Source organism: Thamnophis sirtalis, unplaced genomic scaffold, assembly GCF_051295495.1.
Source record: "Thamnophis sirtalis isolate CommonGarterSnake01/CBP01778 unplaced genomic scaffold, rThaSir2_p1.2 scaffold_1, whole genome shotgun sequence".
Classification (NCBI taxonomy): domain Eukaryota; kingdom Metazoa; phylum Chordata; class Lepidosauria; order Squamata; family Natricidae; genus Thamnophis; species Thamnophis sirtalis.
Genome location: NW_028261381.1, coordinates 137,753,908 through 137,770,138, shown reverse-complemented (window position 1 = coordinate 137,770,138; position 16,231 = coordinate 137,753,908).

The following is a 16,231-nucleotide window of genomic DNA, read 5'->3' as shown; positions in this document are numbered from 1 at the left end:
AGATCGAACCAAAAGTTCAGAATCCAAATGCAAATTATCCAAATTTTTCCTTTTATTGTTTTAAATTTCTCCAGTTCCAATTTTATTAATCAATTTCTCCTTGGGCTTGGTATTTAGTTTTTTTTTCCTTTTTCTCTCTTTCCCCCCCCCCCTCCATATTCCAAGTGACATTTAGCTGCTAGTTTAGCTCCGGGGAAAAATTTAAGCACCAAAATTAAATCCTTTTGTTCTTACATCAGCCAATCTTCCTCCGGTCCCAACACTCCATCCATTACTCCGCTCCTGCACCAGTCTTATTCCGGATGCCCTGGCTCCAGAGTGGTCATTTGAAGATGGCTGTCACCCCACCACGAATCTTTGGAGAGCATTGTTTCTGACCTGCCTGGGGAGCTTGTATAAATAACTAAAATCTTTATTTATTTATTTATTTATTTATTTGTCAACAAGTACAAGGAAACAAGTATCAATATAGACATGGACATGGAGACATGTAAGAAACATTTAAGGTCCACGGTAGACAGTTTAAGGTAAAAGGCATGGGGGTTAGAGGAACTAACAACAGGATCAGGTAGAGTGTTCCAGACATTTACTACTCTGTTGATGAAGTTGTATTTTCTGCAATCAAGATTAGAACAGATTACATTTAGTTTGTATCTATTGATAGTCCTTGTGTTATTGCGGTTGAAATTAAAGCAGTTGCTAACAGGTAGGACGTTATGGCAGGTAATCTTGTGTACTAATCATAAGGTACAACACTAATAATAATCATAGCGTACAAATAAGCAGTCAGGAAACAATCAACATCAATATAAATCGTAAAGATACAAGCAACAAAGTTACAGTCAAACAGTCATAAGTGGGAAGAGATGGGTGATGGGAACAATGAGAAAACTAATGGTAATAGTAATGCAGCCTTAGTGAATAGTTTGACAGTGGGAAGGGAATTATTTGTTTAGCAGAGTGATGGCATTCATGAAAAAAACTGTTCTTGTGTCTAGTTGTTTAGGTGTATAGTGCTCTATAGCATCGTTTTGAGTGTAGGAGATGAAACAATTTATGAAAAGGATGTGAGGCCTCTGTAAATATTTTTATGGGCCTCTTTTTGACTCGTGCAATGTACACGTCCTCAATGGAAGGCAGGCTGGGAGACTTCCTGGGAGGAGCCTGCTGGTGGTGGCAGCAAAAATCAGCTGCCTCCGAATTCCTGGCTACGTACCTGTTTAGAGGATCTTCCATCTGACGTCTTATCAGGTTTTCTTATCCTTCAGGCAAGAAGGAAAGAAGAAACTGTTTTGCTGGCAAATGCTCTTCGATTTTTGCAGCTTTTGTGCTTGCAAGGAAAGGGGGGCTAGCCCAAGGCAGAACGGCTGTCCGTGCTGGGAACTTCAAACTGCCTTGTGCAGGACAAAGTAGGTCTCCCCCACTCTGTTCAAAGTTTTGTTTGATTTAATCTTATCACGAGCTGAATCCGTTTGCGTGGACAATAATTGTTTATCAACATTTTAGCTTCTTTTCTTTTTCTCCTCCAAAAAATTATTTACTTAGAGGCTTTTAAAATGGCGCCGAGCAGGCTGGTTTCTCCGGTAATAACGAACACTTTTTGTTAATCCTCACAAGAATTCAAAACAAAAGAGATTGCTTATCATATGTTTTGGTTTCACAATAGAAGAATTTTACTCCTTCATTAACCTTGCTTATCTGGAAGTTAAATGGTGATGAATCTGCTGAACGGTCTTGTTACAATGTTTACTCACTGAAAGTTTTGCCAAGCCTTAAACTTCAAAATAAAAGCCTCTTTACTTAAAGCTGCATATTCAGGCAATAGAGTTTTATTAACTGCAGGCAGATAAATTTTGAAATGGCCTCAAAACCAAATATTAACTTGAAGTCATCACCCTCTACTTCCAGGGGCACATCCTCAGTGCCTGGCACAAAGCTGCAGCCTCCGCTTCCTACGCCCCCTGCTGGGGATGTGTTAACGAAAGAATTTTTCCTGAGTAATCTAAGTGAGGCTCTTAATGCACAGACAATTAAAATGGAAGATAAGTTTAGAGATAATAGAGAGGTGGTAAAGCAGGAGAGAAAAGAGGAAATAAAAGAAATGAAAGAAGAAATTAAAAGTGAAATAAAAGGACTTAAACAGGAACTGTATGAGAAATTTGATGCTAAGGTTGATAAAATTAGAGACGACATGCTGAGTCTTGTAACTGTATTAACAGAACATATTTCTGGAATGGAAGATACTCTAGAGGTTCTTAATGATGCCAATGCTAACGACATTGAAAACAGAGGTGGTGGAACAAAAAGTGGAAAATGCTGAAAAAGAAATTATTATGATACAGTACCGACAAATGGAGTTCGCATTAAGAGTAAGGGGGCTGCGTGAGGAGAAGCAGGAGAACCTGAAACAGATCCTATCGGAAGCTTTTGACCGCCTGATGGGAAGACCAGGGACCAACCAAGGCTGGCAAATTGACAAAGCTTACCGCGTTAACTCCTGGCTGGCAAAGCAGAAGCAGCTTCCTCGAGACATCGTTATATATTTTACTACAAGAGAGTTTAGAAATATGGTACTGCAAGCGTCTTATAACACTAAGCTTCAAATTGGCGGTCAAGACCTGGCTGTTTTGAAAGAGATACCACCTCAAATGTTAAGAGCCAGGAGAGACTACGCTTTTTTGGTCGAAGAACTCAGAAATCGTCAGATACAGTATAGATGGGATGCACCATTCGGCATCATATTTACATTTGATAAGCAAAGGTACCGCCTCAACTCTGTATGGAAAGCCCGAGATTTTTATTATAATATATTGAAGGCCGGACACCCTGCACCATCTGGACCTAGAGAAAGACCACAAGAAGGACAGGATAGACAGCAAACTACACAACCACCAGACAAGATGGAGCATCTCTCTTCTCTAGAAGTGCAAGGTGCTATGGAACCAAGACCTAGCCGCATGACTACTAGACGTATGGAGAAACAAGCTAAAAAACAACAGCATCAACAATCATCGGCCATCGATCAAGGAACTACAACAACAAATCTGGAAGCAGTGGGAGGAGCTAGACCTAAGGTTAAACAGGCCGTGCAGGAAGCTCTAAAAATGCTTCAACCAACCAAAGATGACAACTAAGATTTTAACATGGAATGTCAACGGACTGAATTCTCCACAGAAGAGGAAGAAAATATTTCATTATCTCAAACAGTTTAAGAACGATGTAATTTGTTTGCAAGAAACTCATATCAAATCAACTGATCAAAAATATTTGATCAACTCAAAACTTGGTCAACATTTTGCAGCTTCTGCTATGGAAAAGAAGAATGGTATAGTTGTATACTTAAGAAAAGATATGAAAGCTGAATTAATAGAAGCAGATCCCTTCGGAAGATATATTGCTTTAGACTTAATCTTAGAAGGGAAAAAGACATTACTTTTGGGAATTTATGCTCCCAATCAACAGCAAGATAGATTCTATAGAAATCTTCATGCTAAATTAGTACAGTGGGACTATAGTTCCTGTATACTATTGGGTGACTGGAATGGAGTGATAGACACTAAGAGAGATAAGAAGATTTCCCGCCTAAATACCAAGATGCGAGCAAAGTTACCCAAATCTTTCTTTGACATTATGGATGATTTTGAATTGAGAGATATTTGGCGAGAAAGAAATGCAGAGGAATATGACTTCACTTTCTTCTCGGACAGGCATCAATCCCTTTCAAGGATTGATTTTATTCTAACCACTAATGATTTGCTTTCTAGGGTCAAGAAAACAAAGATTGCGGCTAGGGTCCTTTCGGACCATAACCCAGTTTGGATGGAGTTGGGAAGGGTAGTGCAGGCAAGAAGGTCTTGGAGATTGAATGAAAACTTATTTAGATATGAAAAGTATATTAATGATTGTAAAAAATTACTATCTGAATATTTTGTTTTGAATATGAATAAGGGTACATCTATGGAATTTGTATGGGATGCAAGCAAAGCGTATATGAGAGGAGTTTTGATGAATATAAATAAAACACATAGAAATAAGCAAGGGTTAAAACGAACAGAACTGGAAGAGGAAATTAAGAGAAAAGAGCTGGAGTTAACAAGGAACCCAGACGATACAAAGGTTAAGGAAGCTATTAACATATTAAAATCTCAAATTGACATGTTGATCTCTGACCAGGTAGCTACTAATTTATTATATGCAAAACACAATACTTTTTGTAATGCAAACAAACCTGGCAGATGGTTAGCTTATCAGATTAGGAAAAAAAGGAAAACTCGAAATATATCTAAACTGATTTACAGAGGGAAGGAGGTGTTTCAACAGGAAGAGATTCAAAAGGCTTTCTGGGAATTTTTTACAGAACTGTATAAAGGGGATAAAATTAATGGTTTAGACATAGACAAATATTTAGACAAAGAGAAAATACCTTCAGTTAGAGAAGAACACAGGCAAAAATTGAATCAACCAATAACCTCGGGGGAAATCCTGCAGGTAATTAAGCAATTAAAGTCAGGGAAAGCACCAGGTACAGATGGCTTGACAGCGGTTTACTATAAAAATTTACAGTTAGAAATGGTAGAACCTCTTAGAGAATTATTTAATATGATTCAAACGGAAGGTAAAGTCCCTCCATCTTGGAAGACAGCGTTTATATCTTTGATACCCAAAGAAGATCAAGATACTACTCAACCCAAAAATTATAGACCTATTTCATTACTGAATGTAGATTATAAAATTTTTACTAAAATATTAGCAAATAGGTTAATGTTGGTCATTCAACAATTGATACATACGGACCAAACAGGTTTTATACAAGGGAGACAGATGAAAAGTAATGTCAGATTAATTATTAATGCATTAGAATATTTGGGAAAGAACAACCAGATCCCTGCTGCGTTTATATTTTTGGATGCTGAGAAGGCCTTTGATCGAGTTAACTGGCAATTTCTGCTGAAGATACTGCAAAAAATGCAGATAGGAGATAATTTTTTACAGTCAATTAAAGCAATATACCAACAGCAAACAGCACAAATCATAGTCAATGGAAGTTTAACAGACTCTTTTCAAATTGGAAAAGGTACAAGACAGGGCTGTCCTTTGTCCCCATTATTGTTTATTATAACTTTGGAAGTATTGTTGAATAAAATACGGGGCTTGGATGGTTTAAAAGGGATCAAGATTAGGCAGCAAGAATATAGAGTCCGCGCTTTTGCGGATGATTTGGTCATAATATTGGAACAACCGCAGGAATCCAGTATGGTTTTAATGAATACGATTAATCAATATGGTCAAGTGTCTGGCTTTAAAATAAACTTAGGAAAAACCAAAATATTAGCTATAAATATGAATATTAAACAAAAGGAAGAATTAGGAGTGATGCTAGGATGTGAGGTAGTTAAAAAAGTCAAATATCTTGGAGTTAACATTTTAACTTCAAATGGGAAATTATATAAGCATAATTATGAACCACTTTGGCATAGCATACAGACAGAGATGAAAAAATGGGAGAAATTGCACTTATCTTTGCTGGGTAGGATAGCGGCAGTGAAAATGAACATTTTACCAAAATTTTTATTTCTTTTCCAAATGTTACCTATACTTAAAAAAGATGCGAACCTTTTAGAATGGCAGAAGGGTATCAACAAATTTTTGTGGACAGGAAAGAAGCCGAGGGTAAAGATGAAAATAATGCAAGATGTACGTGAGAGAGGAGGATTGAAACTACCTAATTTAAAACTATATTATGATGCAGTGGCATTATCTGTAATTAGTGATTGGACTCATTTAACCAATGATAGAATATTGAATATTGAGGGACACGATCTGGTATTTGGTTGGCATGCTTACCTGTTATTCAACAAAAAATTGGATAAGAATTTTAAAAGTCATATTTTAAGAAATGCTTTATTGCGGGTTTGGAAGAAATACCAATATAAATTAAATGACAAGATACCCATGTGGGCAATTCCTAGACACGCAATTGAAAATATGAATACAGCACAAAAACAGGACAGAATTACTTACAGACAGCTTCTTACCTCGGAAAGGGGGGTATTACAATTAAAATCTTTAGAGGTATTAAAAGAGGAGAAGGTAGTTCAAACATGGTTCCAGTATGGGCAATTACAGGCTAGGTGGAAAATAGATCAAAAAATTGGTTTTATCCAAGTTGAGGATAATCTGTTTAAACAAATAAGAGATCAAAGCTTAATGCATATAAAGAGGATATATAATGTATTAATACAGATGGATTCGGAAACAGAATTAGTTAAAGATTGTATGATAAAATGGGCTCAAAATATTGAGGAACCAATAATGTTGGATACATGGGAAAGAATCTGGGTAAGAAATGTGAAATTTACACAAGCTCAAAATCTGAGAGAAAATTTTTACAAGATGTTCTATAGATGGCATTTAGATCCTAAAAAGTTGGCTTCTATGTATCCGAATGTACAGCCTAAATGTTGGAGGTGTGGTTCTCTCGATGCTACATATTATCATATATGGTGGACCTGCCAAAAGGTTAAGGCATTTTGGATAAAAATATGGTGGGTCATGCAAAATATTTTTAAAAGAAGGATAAAGTTTATTCCTCAGTTATTTTTATTAGGTATATGTACTGACTTTACAGTGGTAGAGTCTAATTTGATTCTGCACCTGATAACTGCAGCAAGACTGTTGGTGGCGCAATATTGGAAGAAGGAAGACTTGCCTACAATCCAAGAATGGACATTGAAAGTAACAAACGTAGCCGAGATGGCTAAAATATCGGCATATCTCAAAGATCATTCAAATGAGATATATAAACGAGACTGGAAAAAATGGATTGACTATATACAAAATAAATACGGGACTAAGAAATTCCAGTTAGCCTATGCTTAAGATCAGAAATGATTTAAACTGTTAAAAGTTAGTTCAGTAAGAAGAAGCTAAGGTCAATCTAGAATGTCATTAATTTCTTTATTTCTTTTTTCTCAATAGATTTTAGACTGTGTTAGTTAAAAATCCATACCGTGTACGGGTTCTGGGAAGTCGGGGGGGGGGAGGAGGAGGGGGGGTGGGGGTGAAGGGAGGGAGGGGCACACACACAAAAAATCATACTTCAATGTCTTAATGATTGACAAATGATGACATATTTGTGTTTTTTTTCTTAAAGAAATAAAATAAAATTCTGTGAAAAAAAAATGGAAGGCAGGCTGGCAGTAATTGTTTTTTCTGCAGTTCTGATTATTCTCTGAAGTCTGTGTCTGTCTTGTTGGATTGCAGAACCAAACCAAACAGTTAAAGAAGGGGCAAATGACAGACTCAATAATTCCTCTGTAGATCTGTATCAGCAACTCCCTGGGCAGTTTGAGCTTCCTGAGTTGGCACAGAAAGAACATTCTTTGTTGTGCTTTTTTGATGAAGTTTTTGATGTTAGGTGTCCATTTTAGGTCTTGAGAGATGATATAGAATGTAGAAATTTGAAGGTCTCTACTGTTGATACTGTATTGTCTAATATTGTAAGAGGTGGTAGTATGGGAGTGTTTCTCCTAAAGTCTACCACCATTTCTACAGTTTTGAATGTGTTCAGTTCCAGTTTGTTCCGATTACACCACGAAGCTAGTTGTTCAACATCCTGTCTATGTGTATGAGGTTTCATTGTTCTGTTGAATAAGACAAATCACTGTTATATCATCTGCAAACTTCAGTAGTTTAACAGATGGATCATTTGAGATCCAGTCATTGATATATAGAGAGAAGAGAAGTGGAGAGAGCACACAGCCCTGGGGGGTTCCTGTGCTAATTGTATAGGTATCTGATTTGATTATGCCTAGCTTCACCTTTTGCTTCTGGTCTGTTAGGAAGTTTGTGATCCACTTACAAGTGTGATCAGGTACCACTAGCTGATTTAGTTTAGTTAGAAGAATGTCTGGTATGATGGTATTGAATGCTGAACTAAAGTCTACAAAGAGGACCCTTGCATAGGTCTTTGGAGATTCAAGATGTTGTAGGATGTAGTGCAGAGCCATCCATATAAACAGCATCATCTGTCAATCTATTTGCTCAGTATGCAAACTGCAGGGGATCTAACAGCGGATCCATGATGGTTTTCAAGTGGGACATTGTAAAGTCCTCCACTTGCGACCGGCCAAAAGTCCTCGACCTACGACTTGTCAGCCCGTCAACTACAGGATGGCTTTGACGCACCTGGCTGAAGCAGAATGTTTACTGTTTCCCCTATTGGTTGTCCTGCTTGACAGCTCAATTATAAATAGCTGTCAAGGAGAGTGTGGTGCTGAAGTTGTTGTTCTACTATTTTGCTTGCTGTTTAGTTCTAATACATTTATTTATTTATTTATTTATTTATTTATTAAATTTATAGGCCGTCCAATCCCTGAGGACTCCGGGGGGCTTACGAAGAGAGAAAAAAAGAAAAGGGAAATAAAAGAATAGTTTAAAATTCCCAACACGCATACGTTCTAATCGGGGCTGGACCTTGACAATAAGGTCAACAGCCCCAGGCCTGCCAGAACAGCCAGGTTTTAATAACTTTCCTGAAGGCCATGAGAGTGGGTAAGGTCCGGACCTCTGGGGGTAGCTGATTCCCCAGGGTCGGAGCAGCCACAGAGAAGGCTCTCCTCCAGGGACCCGCCAGCCGACACTTTAACATAGTTGTTAAAGGTTACCTCAGTGAGTCTGTCACTTCTGTCATCCAGTCTTCAATACTGGCGACAAAGTGGGATGCAGAGGAACCTAGACAACTTCAAACAAGAGGAAAAAAATGCGTTTACCTCACTCGAACCTCCTCACACTCTCCTTGACAGCACGCTGGCTCTGAGGATGGTGGTGTTCCCGCACTTTGCTCCTTTTTTTTTGGTTATAAATGTGTTTTTATTTTCCATTTTCATTTTGTACAGTCACACATATACTGTGCATAACCGGGGCCTTATAACATTAAACAATAAACATAGCCATTCCTCTTATCAGCAGTACCCTCCAAAATAAAAACCCAATGTACCTCTTCGACCCTCCATACACCCTTTCTTTCGCCCCCCTCCAACTTTCCATCTTCCCTCCATCATTCCCCTCTACCCTACTTCCCCTCCCCCTCTACCACTCCTCTCTCCCGATGCTCCTTTTTTCTCTACCATGGAATCATTGGACAGGCTCCTAGAGTGGATTGAATGTTTTTACTAGCTAACAACTTCCACAAATGGCTTGCAGACAGAAAGAAATGTTTTTTCATCAGTTCCTGCAGATCCGAGATGTTTGCCACCATGCAAGCTCTAGCCGCTCCCTTGCCATTGCACTCTATCTCTTGGAACATTCTGCTCTTAAAGCTACAGAACCACTATTCCCTAATACCTTCCCGCACTGCCAGATGCCACTCATTCCAGCAATTCCTGCAGAAGGAAGGGAAAACAATGAGCTAATACCAGGCTTCACTTAGGAAAGCTTTGAGAAGCATGAAACTTTGTGCATAATAACTTAGCAAAATGAAGTTTTTAAATATAAAATTTTATTCTTCTACTGCTTTTCAATAGTTCCCAAATTGAGTGCAAAGTTGACAGTTTTTGTAAAAGCCCCCAAAATAGAGTATTTTCAGCTCATTTTCTTTTTCTTTTTAAAGACCTTGGAAAATCCTTTAAATCATTCTGATTAGAAAGAGCATGTTTCAAAGATTTTTTTTTTTTTGCTCTTTGACTTTGATAAAGCAAGTAAATATATTTTGATTGTTAGGATTAGTGAAGTGAATTAAAGCAGCATCTTATCAGCTCATTCCAGTAGTATTAGGACTAGATATAATCACTGCATATTATGGAACAAAGAATTCACAAGATAAAAGAAATAACATTGATAATATTAAGGAATATCAGCCAGCTTCCAAAACACTCAGATCAGATCAGCCCAGCATCTAACAAACAGAGAGCTAACACTCATTCTGGCTCCCTCTTATGGCCCGATTGAGGAAAACAGCAACCAATCACATTTTACAGTATGATTTAAAGAAACAGGTACAACATTGTGAAATGATTTATATATTGCCAACCCAATCGTTAGATTATATTCCTAACATACATGTCACAAATTGCAAACAGCAGAATCGGTCTTTATAAACAGAATTTGAAGTGTAGAGCCTTTCAGAAGGGAACAAGTCTAGTTTTGGAGAGCTCTCTTGCTGATAGACAGATGGACAGAGTCCTGGGCGCCTTTAGAAAATTATTTTCCAATATTTCATTGGTTTAGAAAGAATAAAACTAAACAACATTGAATGAATAGTTTGAGATTACTGAGACTGGGAACTCTTCCCATCCATTTACTTAATTCCTAGCCCCTTATTGGTTGGTGATAATATTTTGCAAAGGTCAGCTAAGCTGTAAATAGATTCCATCACATTTTGCACTTAAATTCCCCTTGCTAATCTACTCCCACTCCCTCATTTAGAGACCATTCAAAATTACAACACTTGCGGGGGAAAGCTTAGCAATCAATCCTCAAATTTACAACTGTGATTCTATGATCATGATTGCCATTTGCATGCTACATAACCAGCTTCTGACAAACAGAGTTAATGGAGATCTAGGAATGACATTGCAAGTAGCAATCACATGATATCTCACCTAATAGGTGTGGTGATTCACTTAAGAACCAAAGCATCTGTCATGGACATATGACAATTCACATAGCAACCACAGCACCTAACAATGCAGTTTCAAGTCCCAATTGCACTTATTAAATGAGGAATTCCTGTAGTGCTAGCAGCTGAAAAATGTCAAGTTTTAGAACTTAGGAAGGGAATGGTCAAAATATTTTTTAACAGTTGTGTTAAAGTGAGCGATTTCTTCAACACTATGTGTCGTTGCTGGCTGCTATTTATGTTCATTATAGTTTTGATTATTGTTTTTTTACTTTGTTTTTAATTATTAGCTGCCCAGAATCATGCAATTGAGATCTGTGGCCATACAATTGAATAAAGAAATAAATAAGTAATAAGGACTTCTGCTTTATAATATTAAGAGAGGTTTCCAAAGGTTGCTGAAGATAAAAAGGATATGTTGAAAGATTAGCATACCAACTTTGCTCTGCATGTAGCCTCAGAAATAAATTGCACTGAGTTCAATATATTAATGTGGAGAAAATGGATTAACTATCTGGATACCCATGCTCCGCTATGAAACTATGTGATTGGGCTCTTCTCCTCTCCTATCCCCTTCTCTCCTTCAGGCTTGCCTCACAGAGTCTCTCCTATCTTATCCCGTTGTCTCTCTGGGTCAAACGCCTTAGCATCAGAACATTTTTCAGGTAGGGAGGGGGAGTAAAATGTCTAAACTGCCAGCCTACAGGCCAGATGAGTCATGCACTGGCCATGCCCATGCCTAAGTGGCAGTTGGAACAGAATTCTTTTCAGGTGGGGAGTGGGAGTAGAACATCTAACTTCTTAGCAACGTGTTAATAATAATATAATAAATACTAATGATCTGATGGTCATTTTGAAAAATCCTTTCTTAGTGAGCACCTAGAAGTCAAGAGGAACATACGGGCAAATTTCAAGTTTGTTGGCTTACAGTTCTGGAAATTTCGTGATGCTGCACATGTGGTATTTCGCTTTTATGTATATAGATAAATGTTCAACCCAGCATTAGCGAAGATCTTTTATGTTTTGACCATTTCATTTCCTGGAAGCATTTGGTTGCATGGCCTGATCAGAACTTCCTGCTATCAGAGACTCAACAAATCTCAGGAAATCCTGAACGCTTTTGAAAAATTCCTGGCTATCAGAGAACATGATCAAAACATTGGTCTTACTAAAGCACACAGTTGGTTGATTTTTTTTGATTTAATAAATTTATGGGCCGTCCAATCCTGAAGGTCTCCGGGCTGCTTACAGAAAATAAATTTTAAAAAGTGAAGAGTTAAAACAACGGAGGAAAAGAGATTAAAAGTCTAATCGGGGCTGGACCTTGGTCAAGAGGTCAACAGCCCCAGGCCTGCTGGAATACCCAGGTTTTAATAGCCTTTCGGAAGGCCCTGAGAGTGGGTAGGGTCCGGATCTCTGGGGGTAGTTCATTCCATAGGGTTGGAGCAGCTACAGAGAAGGCCCTCCCCCAGGAAGCTGCCAGCTGACATTGTCTGGCTGATGGCACCTGGAGAAGGCCCACCCTGTGCGATCTTATCGGCCATTGTGAGGTATGCGTCAGAAGATGGTCTCGCAGATATCCGGGTCCTAGGCGATGTAGGGCTTTAAAGGTAATGACCAGCACCTTGAATCGCACTCAGACACCAATAGGGAGCCAGTGCAGCTCGTGGAGGATAGGTGTAATGTGGGTATATCTTGATACACCCAGTATTGCTTGCACGGCTGCATTCTGGATTAATTGTAGTCTCCGAAAACTTTTCAGGGGCAGCCCAATGTAGAGCACATTACAGTAGTCAAGTCTTGAGGTGACGAGGGTTTGAGTGACCATTTGAAGTGCTTCCCGATCCAAATAGGGCCGCAACTGGTGCACCAGGCGAACCTGGGCAAAGGCCCCCCTGGTCACAGCTGACAGGTGATGTTCTAACATCAGCTGCGGATCCAGGAGGACCCCCAAGTTGCAGACCATCTCTGAGGGGTGTAAATTTTCACCCCCCCCAGGTTTAGGGATGGACTATCTGGGCTGTCCTTAGGGGGAACATCCACAGCCATTCGGTCTTGTCAGGATTGAGTGCGAGTTTACCGGGTGTACTGGTCATAACGCAACACTAGTACATAGTCACATAGCTGAAATCCAAGGCAGAACTAGAATTCACGGTCTTCTGGTTTCTAGTCTGATGCCTTAACCACTATACCAAATTGGCTTTTATTTTATTTTTTAAAAAGTTCTTCTTTTGGGAAGCTCTTACTCATATACAATTCCTCAGCTTTTAGCCTTTTTGTGGGTAATAAGGAATGGAAAACAATAACAGAGTTGAAAGGGACCTCGGAGGTCTTCTAATCCAACTCCCTGGTCAGGAAATAAAATTAGTTCACATTTTAATCATAGCTTCTCTAATTTTACAATTTTAAATCATTCCACGAGCTGAAATGAAGTCATTTCTCTGATAGCAATACAGCTTTTTTTTAAAAATACATTTGATACCAATATGCATAAAATGCATAGAATACAGAAATATATTTTTAAGTTGAAAATGAACAATTTAGACAAAGCTGCAAACAAAAAGGGTGGAGGAATATGAAAAATTTTTTTGAAGTAATATGCCCTCAAATATATATAAATTTTATGGCTAACGTAGTTTTTTAAATGCTCAAATTGAGATGGAAAGAGTAGCAGGGATGGGTTCCTACCAGTCCTTGCCGGTCCTTGCGGACCGGTTGGTCAGTGAACCCAGAAGTAATTAACTTCCGGGAATGTCGGCAATGTTCCCTCTAAGGTGCACGGCTGCGCTGCTCATTACCATCAGTCACTCCGTTTTCAGCAAAGCAAGCGCGGGAAAGTCCTTTGCAGGTGGTTAGAACTGGCCACCCGCAAAGAATCTTCCAAGACTTGGTTTGTTGAGCATTGGACGAGTGACGGTAGTTTGCACCGGCCGTGTGCAGCAAAGCAAGCCCGGGGAGGTCCTATGTGGGTGGCCACTCCTAGCCACTTGCGCCTGGTGCTGCGGCTGAAGTAAAGTTCCAAAGCCCCCACTGCCACTAGAATAACTGCTGCCACCTCCTCCTCCTCCCCCTCCTCCTCCTCCTCCTCCAACAGCACCACCACATTTGCTGCCTAATGCTGTGGCTGAGGTGAAGCCATGGCAGTGGCACTTCCCCCTTTGCTCGGAGCACCATGTTACCCCTGCTCACTCCTCCTCCGCCATGCTTTTGAGGAGCCATGAGGTTGTGGAAGCCAGTAGGAAGGTGGCGGGAGGGAGTGGGAACAGGAAAAAATGGCGTCATGGCTTCTCAAAAGCACGGCGGAGGAGGAGGAGGCAGCGGCAGGAATAACACGGAGCCCAGCTCTGAGCGGAGGGGGGGCGCCGCTGCTGCTGCCACGTGTGGGGGCACCAGCGGGAGCTTTGGCATCTTCACCTCAGCCGCAGCACTGGGCAGCAAATGTGGTGGTGCTGTTGGAGGAGGAGAAGGAGGAGGAGGCAGCAGCCGTTATTCTGGTGGCGGCGGGAGCTCGTCGGCATCTTCAGTGGCAGCCCTGCCCTCTGTGAAAAAAATGAAGATAGAGCAGATCCGCACAGATGACGTCACCGCAACATGACTGGAGGAGGAATTCTGGGAGTTGAAGTCCACAAGTCTTAAAGCTGTCAGGTTTGAAGACCCCTAGTTTTTTTTCTAAAGGGTTAGGGGTGCAAGGATCTTGCAACTTGACAGCATTAAGACTTGCATGCTTCAATGCCAGAGTTTCTGAACCAACATGACTTGAGGAGGAATTCTGGGAGTTGAAATCCACAAGTCTTAAAGCTGTCAGGTTTGAAGACCCCTAGTTTTTTTCTAAAGGGTTAGGGGTGCAAGGATCTTGTAACTTGACAGCTTTAAGACTTGCATGCTTCAATGCCAGAGTTTCTGAATAGCTACTTGGACCGACCTAAGTACTAATTCATAATTTCATATCCGGTCACATGGGCTGCAAGCCACTCCCATCCGGTCACATGGGTGGCAAGCCACTCCCACAAAAGAGGCCACATCCACAAAGTAGGTTCCAACAATTTTTGAAACCCACCACTGAAGTATATATTAACTGTTGTGGCTCGGTAGGAGCCTTTGGAGCTGCTATCAGACTGACACAGAAATCTACTGTGAGTGGTTTCAGGATGCTCACAGGAGAAGTTAACAAGCAGCTGGGGCTCGTTAAGGATCTCCTCCTGTGGATAAAAGATGGATGGTGCCACGCCTTAGTTGCAGAAGTCAACATCGTTCTCCGTTCATGTGTAACCATTGAGAGAAGCCTTTAGCTAAGTGTCTGGATTCACGTAGCTCTGTTTGGTATTTAGTTTGAGTGAAGACTTTTTGTAAGAGCCATTTATTTATGTTTATTTTGGGCTTGCAGCCAGCTTGAGCTGGGATTGCTAAAGACATTCCTTTACAAGCTTTGTGTGGCTGTAGTTTCTGAACGAGCAAAGAGGGGGGTCAGAACAGTTTGACTTCTGCCACGACAAACCTCCATTCATAAAAATACGGAGCAGCTTTACACTGAAAACGCCAGACTGACCCATCAAATAGTGGTATTGGCTGATCAAATTTCTCAGCTGCAGAGAGCTGCAAAAAAAAAAACACAACCCCAGCCAAGGAGGAAGTGCCCAGTGGCTATGCCGGATAAATTTGATGGAAATCAGGCCATGTTTGCCACGTTTCTAGGACAATGCCAGCTGTTCCTGAGTTTGAGAGCGGAGGACTTTCCCACTGACCGGACGAAGGTGGGATTTATTATTAGTTTGCTCTCAGGCACAGCTGGCCGTTGGGCTACCCCCTTGTTAACCCAGCCGAGTCCTTTGTTGGATGACTTCCAAGGCTTTTGTCAATACTTTAAGCGTATGTTTGAGGATCTTATTAAGGGGGAAACAGCAACCAGATGTCTTAAGTCACTGCAGCAGGGGAGTGGTTCATTTCAAGACTATGTAAGTGAATTCAGGCTGTGTAGCCAGGATTCAGCGTGGAATGAACCAACTCTGATGGACACTTTCCAAGACAGGTTGTCTGATGCTTTGCAAGATGAACTGGCGAGGGTGGACAGGCCACCGACGTTCGACGTATTGGTCCACTTGTGCCTCTGGATAGAAGCCCAGCTGCAGAGGCGAAGGCCTCGCTGTGCATTCCAGGAGACCACTAGCATGCTGGTTCATCAAGAGACTGCAGTGGACTGGGAGGAGCCCATGGAGTTGGGTGCTGTCAGACCTTGAGTGTCACGTTCAGAGATGGACAGATGACGTGCTGAGGGGTTGGGTTTCTACTGTGGGTATCTTGGACACCTGGTGGGGAGTTGCCCCAAGAAGAATAGAAGGGTTGCATGGACTGCGGCCATCCCTCAGCAACAAACTATCATGTCAGACAACCGGCACATTTGTGCAGCTGGGATACCCCGTTCACACAATGTAGTGTGCATTCATGGGGTGTGGAATCCCAGGGCGGATGCCCTGCCTATGAAATCGGAGAACTCTGACCCTGTGGACTCGCTTCCACCTCGGACTGTTCTACCCGTTGCATTCTGCACTGCAGTTTATCATCCCGTGAGAATACAGTCTCCGACATGGGATGCACAGCAATGTGATGAATGGGTGG